The sequence below is a fragment of the Thunnus albacares genome, chromosome 21, assembly GCF_914725855.1.
Source record: "Thunnus albacares chromosome 21, fThuAlb1.1, whole genome shotgun sequence".
In the NCBI taxonomy this organism is placed as follows: Eukaryota; Metazoa; Chordata; class Actinopteri; order Scombriformes; family Scombridae; genus Thunnus; species Thunnus albacares.
This window is the reverse complement of record NC_058126.1, coordinates 1,681,500-1,691,443: the sequence shown is the minus strand read 5'-3', so window position 1 is coordinate 1,691,443 and position 9,944 is coordinate 1,681,500. Positions and strand designations below refer to the sequence as shown.

Below are 9,944 nucleotides of genomic sequence, written 5' to 3'. Positions count from 1 at the left end.
GATCCATGGAGGTTTTATGTTTGTAAAACTTTCCTCGAGTTGAGAAAAGCGAAAAATCCGTGACGTCATCACAATGTAAAGTCTATGGGCCGAGCGGGAACTCGTGGGCGGGGCCAGCGGGGGAAACACTACTGTGTATATTCAGTGGGCCGCACCATGCTTTGACATAAGCACCAGGGGAGCAATTCCTATAGGACTGAACGGGCGTCATTTTTAGTCTGGTATCCAGCTCTTATAATAAATCCATGGGTTAAACATACATACAAGAAGTAACATGGCCAGCTTTTCACTGAGGACACTCTGAAGTCAGGAGAGAAAGGAAAGAAGCTACCATGAGGGGAGAGTGTGTGTGTATGTGTGTATGTGTGTGTGTGTGTGTGTGTGGTCTATAACTTTGCCTATTCTAGGAAAATTTCAAGGAAACACAAATGAAGTACAATATGTAAGGAGGGATGTTACAGTTTCAATAGCCGTGTTATTAGATCATTATCCCGTTGAGTAATAACTTTCCTATAATGAAAACAGTTTATTAACCAGCTTTAAAATATTTATTTCACCAGAACCACAAAATAGTCTGTTTATGCTGGTTTGGGTTTTACAGCTACATTGTCATCATCTTTTCAAACTAGCTGAAAATCACATTGGCTTAAAGTTTGATTATTGTGGACGCGTAAACAGTAGAAACTATATAAATGCAGCAGCAGTGGGAGGTTAGTGTGTAGCCTGAGTGAAACTGTTCCTTGATAATCTGTGTTTAGGCAGCTGAAAGACAAATGGATAAACAGCCATAAATGACCAACTAACAGTATCTGCAGATATTTCTGTAAACAATCATATTGTTATTGGTATCATGAATTTTCGTCTGACTGCTTCATGTATGCAAATGATGTACAATCATTCATTGTGTGAACAGTAGTAATTTGCACATCTACGCTGCCATAGTGGTACTCAAAAGATTGATCCAGGGGTTGGCAGGTCTGCTTCTAGCAAACTATTTCAACTGTTTATATGATACTTTAACTATTTTGTGATCAGTAGTTTTTATTGTTTTTCTTTTCGAACAGGACAACACATCAGATACATCATGGCAGTGCAAGAGCTGAGAGACAAGACAGCTGGAATACAAACAAGGTACAACACACAGTTATATCGCTGAGCAGCAGACAACACTGAGACTGACAAAAAGACAATTCAAATTAACAGAAAATTCTTGGTAGACGAGAAGTCGCCTGTCACAAGTCTATATGATTCTTAGGGATTTGAGCCGACATCATATTTGTAGAAGGTCCTTTAACGAAGGAGATGTAATTCACCTACTTAGCATAATATTCCTCTGGTGAGTCTAAAAGAGAGACCCTGATGGGCTGCCACAATACCCAGATGAGAGAACCACACCCTGGCTGACGGTTGGGTGATCGCCTTCTATTCTGTGACCATGAGTTTTCTCCTCAGCATCAAGGGATGTCTGGACCCAGTCTGCCTGGCTTTAGGGAGAGAGGATCACCCAGAATAAACAGGCTCGGGCAGAATGGGATGTCTAATTTAAGGATCAGTTTCATATTCGCATGTATGGCTGACCAGAATGTTTGTACAACCACAGGACCACAACATATGGAGGAGTGTACCAGTACTCCCCCACACCTCCAGCAATACGAGCTGCCCCTTAATTTCACTCTGTGTATCCTTGAGGGGAGCCAGTATGCCCTGTTCATTATTTTAAACTGCACTAATCTTGTCCTAAGTTCCCATGATGTTTTCTTATAGTTCTTTAAGTTGTTGTTCCATTATTCCTCTGTGAACGAGGTTGACATCAGTCTCCCAGGCTGACTCCTTATCAGAGCCCTTACTATTGAGAGAACATCAGAACTTGGTGGGACTGTTGTAGTGGAACCGAAGGTTTGAGATAGGAGATGTCTAATTTGAAGATATCTCCAAGGGAGAGGACCTTAATGACTGATTCCCTGGAGACCTGGCAGACTGGCCCCGGCTGTACAGTTCCACGTAGTCCCTCCTGTTCCAGCGGACCTGAAGTCTTCCTCTCTCAAAATTTGATGGCTTGGAACCACCTCAGCTGGAGCTCCGCCATCCCTAGCTCTGCACCGTTTTGGGAATCAAAGCCAGACGCTGCCACCATAACCTTTGCCGTGTCAAATGTTGAGGGGTACACAAAGGTGTTGGGCTTATAAACAACTTGGTGGTCCTTGCCCCTGCACCCTTTCAGGACAGTTCATGTCCCTGAGCTTTGTGAGGTGGATGTCAGAGTTCCTGCAGAATACGTCCTGCATGTCAGACAGCTGAAATATCCTCTAGATGTGGAGAGTGGAGAGTTTATAAATTGATATGGATCAATGGAAAAAGGGAGAGAAGGAGAGAGCAAGAACCAGGTGAGAAAGTGGACAGGTAGACAAAGACCATATAGTTATAATGCCGAGGTAATGATATGCTGTTATCAAATGTGGATTCTCCCCAATGTCTTCCCTGGATAATATTTCCTGGATGCTTTGTGTTTTTTCCCACATTAAATGTTTCCCAGAAGTATACTCAGAACATAAATCAGTGGACTTTATTCAAAACAGGACATCTTCATTAAAACACTGTCCTAGTTGACCACATGTGCTATTTGTTTATTTTCACAATACAAGGAGGAGAAGAACAGGGAGAGTATCTGAGACAGAGGAGAGAGCAGCATACCGGCGACCAAGCCAAAGCAACAGGGTTTCAATATGTTTCTTTTGATTTAGGGGATAGGGACACAGGTCCTAAACAGTTAAAGCTGTCTCAGTACCCACAGGATCAGTTTGGCACGCAAAAAAAGAGCCTTGCAACAGAAGTGGTTCCAGTTTAAATGGCTAGAATACTCCTCTAGGAAATATGCTGCTTTCTGCTTCACTTGTCGGGTATTTGGTAAAATCTCAGACAGGAGGTATTTGTGAATGGTGGAGTCAAGAACTGGAGAAAGGCACTGAGCATGTTTCAAAAACATAAAAACCACCAAGTCACACAAGGACAGTGTAGTTTGCTGGAACAGCTACAAAGCAAGTGTATCAAAAGAAAATACTGAACAGATAGAGACAGTGAGTGCCAATGAAATAAGCCAAAGGGAGTACCTGCAACGTGTTGTGGCGGTGACTTGCATACTGGGGAAGCCAGGAATACCATTCGAAGGTCATGATGAAACAACTGAAAGCCACAATAAAGGCAATTTTCCTAGAGTGCATGACACTTTTGAGGCTGTTTGATCCTTTCTTGTAGAGGTGTACAACCTCATCCAACAGCACATACCTCTGGCCTGCCAGTCAGAATGAGATGATGGTGTTGTTCAGGAGAGGTAACTGCAGCTATTAGTGAGATAAAGGAACTAAAGATGTGTGCAGTTATGGCTGCCGGAGGCAAGAGATGGAAAGAGAACAGTTGGTACTCTGTGTGAGGTATGTCTCTAGTAAAGGAGAGCTTCCTAGCCCTCACAGAGATGACGAATTTTGATACCACATCAATAACCGCTGCGATTGAATCAACTGGTAGAGAAAGGAATTGATCAGTTGAAATGTGTGGCACAGACTTACAACAGGGCAACAGTTATGAGTGGGGCAGTTGGGGATGTGCAAGCAGTACCCTGAAGACATCTGCTGTATGTGTATTGTTATGGACATGAGTTGAACCTTGTCTTATGTCACACATGCAAAGCGGTTTCTGAGGCCAGAGTGTTTAGCATGCTGGAAAGTGTCAATTCTTTTATTTAGTGTCTCGCTTGTGAACCACCATAAGTTTGTAGACACTCAAAGGAAGTCAGGTTTGCAGACAAGTGAACTTCTCAAACACATGTTGGGCATGCCAGCTTCGTTCAGTGTTTGACAGTTTCCCTGCCATCATTGAGTGCCTCTACCATCAACACACCTATGGTAGTGGGATTGAAGGCAAAACTCAGCAAATTCTCCTCAGTGTATTTGCTGATTGTTTTCCAGGTGTCTGTAAGAGGATGTTTACATAGATACTTACCGAAGGAGACCATTGATCTTACCCGAGCAGTGACCAAAATGCAGTGATTGACTCCCTGAAGGAGCAACACAGTTGTGCCACTGCTGCAGATCTTCACTCCAGAACAAAGGCCTTATATGAGGCTAACCAGATAGCAGAGATATCTTCTGGACAGACACAGAAAACAAAGCAAATGGATGGATTCGTTGTGGAGGTGACTTATGGGGCAGGAAGGAGAAGTGGTTCTTCTGAGTCAGGAGAACTCAAAACAAAATTGGTATTTCCTTATCTGGACAGAATGATCTCTGAACTTGAGAAGTGTTTTTTCTGGTGTGAATGAAAAATTGTTTAATGGAATTCAGGTGTGCAGTCCAACCTCAGACCACTTGACTGGTACAGCATTACCATATTGACCTTGAGTCAGGGGATGTGATGGTTGCCAAAACTATCTGAGGTGCAAGAGCGAGGCTGTTCAAGACCTGCTCACATTGTACAACCTACTGGATTCTGATGCGCTCCCTTCACTGAAAGCTTTTATTCAGGTTGCCTTGACTATACCAGTTAGCTGCTGTAGCTGTAAAAGGTCTTTTAGTGCTTTGCGTCAGCTCCATACCTGGCTTAGGAGGACCATGGTGCAAAGCACACTCCTGCACCTGGCTGTGATGTCAATTGAGAAGGAGGTGCCTGAGAGAGTCCAAAACCAAAATGTGATTGATAGATTCGCCACACCTTGAGGGGACACAGCTTAATTCTCCCAAAGTAGAAGGAATGATCTGCAGAGAAGGGTTAAGTGATATTGTACCTTTGGGTAAGATGGGTTGAGTTGAGCCAATGTTTAGGGCTGCAACTAACAATTATTTTCATTACCGATCAATCTGTCGTTTATTTTCTTGATTAATTGATGAGTCGTTTGGTCCGTAAAATGTCAGAAAATAGTGAAAAATGTTGATCACTGTTTCCCAAAGCCCAAGGTGATGTCCTCAAATTGTTTTGTCCCGACTAACAGTCCTCAACTAAAAATATTAAGTTTATGTTCATAGAAATAGTTAATAGTTGCAGCTCTACAATGTTAAAACATTCTTCATTATTAATTTATTGTTTATACCTTATTATCTTTTAATTTGATGCTGCTAGTTCATGAAGAAAGTGACTCTTTGTAAACCAAGTGATGGCTTTGTGGCTCAACATTAAAGTATTATAATTAAATATCTATAATTCTGGACCCAAGAGTAGAGTTTAGACACAAAGGCAGTTTATTGTAAAGTTGTAGAGGCGGACTCAGGAGACTAACAAGGCACAGAGCTGAGCAGGCAGACTGGGAGGGCTGGAAGCGATGAACCTGAGGAATGGGTAAACAGAACTATCCAGAGTAACAGCACACAAGAGAATAACGCCTTTACTGGGAAAGTTGGCCGATGCATCAACACCACAGAGTACACGGAGCAATCTGGTGAAGAGTGGTGTGCAGGACCAGGGTTTAAATGCTGCAGGTTTCTGATGAATGGATGAGCAGCAGGTGTGCAGGTGAGCTGGATCGCCACGCCCAAAGGATGAGACACAAACACATAAAAGGAAACAGAGATCAACAGCAGACAAACAAGAAACACAAGGGAGACAATAGAATGAAAGAGAGAACCTGCCTAACCACGACATAAAGTTACTTTTCTCAGACCTGTTGGTGCCTTTCTAGTCACATAATTAAATATTTGACCATTATTATTATACACTACAGTAGACCACCCAGCTAATCAGGTTGCTTCTTAAGGTAACATTGTGTATGTAACTGAGTTGAGAGAAAGGGGTTTGCAAACAGAATATTCCATTTTTTACTTTCTTAAAAAAGATTTTGACGTAGTGGATTGTGGCTGTGATCCCTGCCAGACACCTGAGCTCGATAACCACACCGTCAATATCGTGGCAGAGCTCTGCCAGTCGGTGATTATATGTGGTGGAGAAAATCGGGATTCCCTGAGAAATTCCTCCACCGCCACATTGCTCATTAAAAGCAATAAGTGACTCAGTGTTGTCACTAACTACCTCCAAAAATGCAGACATGGTGATGTGGTGAATGTACAATGTAAAATAAACACAAAAGGAATGAAAATACAATCTAAACACACACAGAACAAGAAGACAAACAGGTTGTTTTTTTTAGTAGACTAGACAACCCAAAAACAGCACAAACACACTGAGAGAGTGAAGAAAAAGCAAGAAAAATCAAGAGACATCTGGTTCCTGATATATAAGGCTTTGTTTCGAGAAATCTTCAAAATCTTTTGAATGGGAGTCTTATGACAGTTTTATGAAAGGACGATGTTAGGGGCACCAAACACGAAGAGGAAACTTTTATTCGCCATTACTTTTAGTGAACTATCTCAGCTGTTTATCTGTTATTTTTAGTTGTTTCAACTGTTTATTGATTACTTTTAGCTAACTATTTCAACCATTTATACATTACCTTTAGTTATCTGTTGTAACTGTTTGGCTATTCTAACAGCTCTATACAGAGGTGTTATTTACATAGTTCTATTTAATCTTACAGATGAGATACCCCCACCTTCAGACACACAGTTATAACACTGGAAGACACATTTTTTTATCTCATGACCTTTAAAAGTTCTTAAAACCTGACTCACCTGCTGCAGGTGTTTTCCTGCAGCCAACTCAAGAGAAAAGTCAAATCTAAAAGTCATTTATACCTGTTTTACTATCATTTGAACCAGACTCTCATATTGTTTCCACTTGTTTTTGGCTCAGTAGCTCGGACCAAACAGTCAGGCGTGTCGCCTTTTAGCAGCTTTAAAGTTTAACAGGGCAGAGGAGGAAAACCGCTGGGTTTCAAGCAACCTTTTGACCTCTCGCCTAGTGTGTTACAGCTTTAATAGCACTGCATTTTTTCCTCAGCGTGTGGAAATGAATTCCTGCTGTGCCTTCTCCTCGCTGGCTGGAGGTGCTCCAGCAGCCTCGTCCTCGACCCTGAACGTTCGTCCTCTAGAGCTGGAAAAGCTCAGCGTCAGTTTTTGCAATTACATTTTTAATATGTGTGTTTAACAATGTAAGGTTTATGTCGTTGTGAATGTCAACGTGACCCAGAGTCAAAAGCCTGCATGTAGCTTTATAAGATGATGGAAGGTGATGACAAATTGTTGCACAACTCTGACTTATTTTAAGAGTTTAAAAACAGAGAAAAAGCAGCTTTAACAACCACATAATCTTCAAAATAACCTTATATTGCCTTTTCTCTCCTTAATTAACCCCAGGGAGTGTCTATAATAGGGACATTTTTTAAGTGTTTTGGTTTATGGTGGAGGAAACAAGGAGAGAATGAAAGGAATACTTTGGAAGAACGGCGTGTTTTTTTCCGAGATTTAAAAGACCAAAAACACATTTTCTTTGTGTACATCCTTTAAACTTTAATGGTGAAGCAGAAAACAAAAACCAAAGAGATACTGTAAAATAAATTAGATTAGAAAAATGCCACAAGCACATTGGATTTGTACAACAAAGCAATGCAACATACTGGAATCTTGATTTCCATATATACAGAATAAAAAATAGACTTTTTATTCTTTGTCCACTTCGTTCAGTGTCAATATTTTTTCGTCTTAATAAAAAGAACAAGATCTGAACAAACACAACCACTTCTTTTATTCTTTTTTTTTTTTCAACTTTTTACTTCTTTTTGAGGCTTTTTTTTCTGCACTGACATTTTGTTCGTGTCCATGTACACACAGAGCGGACTGTGAGTTTGTCACAAAAGTCCAGAAGAAGAGCATCCACTCTTCTAAAACAATAACAACAAAAAAACCAAAAAAAAAAAACCAAAAAAGAAAACATAACACGTGTGACTTCATCAAAAAGGGGACCAATACTCCAAACATTTTGGTGAACAAGTCGACAATACTGATATCAACACATACGTACGATACAGAAACACTCAGAAATGACCAGATTTGATTGGACAGCGTTTGTTTTCTCCCAAAAAAAAAACAGAACAAGGTGACTGACTGTGGATTGTCTTTTTCATATGGTGGAAAGTAAGGAGTAAAGCATTGTGGGAAATGGAGTTCTTGGTGTGCAGGGAGAGAGAATGTGAGAAATAAAAACATCAAACAACTCAAAGAAAAAACTCAAAAAAAACCAACCAAAAACTAAATAAATCTGAAACAGAAGCATGAATTAAACATCAGTCGTCTCTCTTTATGAAAGCAAATGACACATTCAGAGATACTGAATCGTGAACTTCAGTGAAATTTCTCACAAAATGGACGTAAATCAGGCTGTAAATTAACTTTTTTTTTTTTTTTTTTTTTTTTCTCAACATCATTTAATGAAAGTTGATCTTCAGCCGTTTTCTCTCGCACACAAATAAATGCACAAACTCGACTCTTTGGTGTTCTAAAGCAAACTAAAACTGGACACACTGGATGTTTTCTCCAGAATACAACCTTCATTTTTTTTTTTCTTCTAAAAGTGAACACATTGATCGAAATGCTTCAACTGAAATCCTTTTATTTTACTGTGAACTCGAATAAAATCAAACAATACGCTGATGACACCTTTGTCTCATTGAAAACTGCTCATCTGTTCATCACTACAAACCAAAAAGACCATATTTTTTTTATCACTTATCTCCACTTTTAATGACATTTTTGAGGATTTTTAAGGGATTTATTCATCGGTTGACTCTTGTAATTAAGGGAGTTGTGATAACTTTTGTGAGCGTTTGTGTAAAAGCTTTCACTAAAGTGCAACTTTGAAAAAAAACATTAATATTAATTGAGATTGAAATTAAGCATCAAAGTTCACTCTTGACTGTAGAAATAATAATTTGACCAAAGAATTCCAATTCAAGTTCCACTTACTAGCTTTTTTTTCTGAGCTTTTGATCGTATTTCACTGCCTTCATCAGCAGATGGAGTGAATTCGAGTTGGTATTCTGGTATTATGCATTCTGCTTTATTAACTACCCCTTTCAATTAATTTTAAAGTTATAATTCTTAACATTTTCATAAAATCAAACCTTGTTTTTGATATTGATACAGTAGTTTTTCATTCTTATGGTTCATTCCCATCCTGGTTTCAAATGACTGCAACCTACAATGTGAGTTTGTTTGGCTTCACTGTAAACAGAAACACCAGCTGCTTCTCTGTATTTCTGACAAACAGCCGCTCAGAATCTGTTTGCTGTTGTAATAAAACACACCTGCAGTTACCACCGGTGACCGCAGGTGTCGCCAAATCAACCAGGACTACTTAGCCTAATGCTAATGTAAGGTCTTTAAAGTCACTTTAAGAAGTACTTAAATAAAGGCTATTTAAGGGGTAAAATTGTGTTTTTTTGGTTTGTAGTAATAATGATGAAGTTTTTTAAGACTTAATCTACAATCTTAACAGAAACCAACAACTTTCTTTGTCCTGGCTAATGCTAACCGTCCTCAGCTAGCTTTGTTAACAAACTGTAAACATCCACCAGACACACAGGGATAGAAGTTGTTTTTACTCCTCTACGTCTGTGTTTTTAGTCATTTATTTTGTTGTGTTTTGGAGATTTTATAAAATAGCTGGTGTGACTGCCAGTTGTCACTGCTTATTGAGGTGTAAATGGCCACCACAAAACTGCCACTCATGGGGAGCTGTGAAATGACTCTTTTTTTTATTAGCTACATCAATCAATCCCAGAAAAGGTGATTTAGATTCTTTTATTTTAGCCAAAATCTACACTTTTCTTCTTCTAAGTGCCGTTTGTTCTCCACTTCAATAAAAGTCCTCATAAAATCCGACCTGGACAGACAGGAAGTTCCTCCAGTGGAGCAGCCATTTTGTTGGGTTCATCAGCGCTCTGGGTCATCAGATCAATACCGACTATGCTAATAAACAACTTCAAATGTAGCATCCACTGTATAGTTAGCTGCAATCCGTGCTGTATTTCCAGCTAGCGTCGCTACCAACATGTTAGCAGTTGATGC

General features: G+C 39.8%; 1 long non-coding RNA gene across 11 annotated transcripts in view; it reads left to right on the top strand.

Moving 5' to 3' along the window:
- The window catches only part of LOC122972290, a 49,133-nt gene that overhangs the window by 6,533 nt on the left and 32,656 nt on the right, over nt 1-9,944 (top strand). For 10 of the 11 annotated variants that reach the window (XR_006399692.1, XR_006399691.1, XR_006399693.1 and 7 more), the window contains exon 2: nt 1,065-1,131. This is a non-coding gene — a long non-coding RNA (uncharacterized LOC122972290). Of the gene's footprint in view, nt 1-166; nt 352-1,064; nt 1,132-9,944 lie in introns of those variants that run through there. The other variant, XR_006399698.1, reaches the window with a different exon arrangement.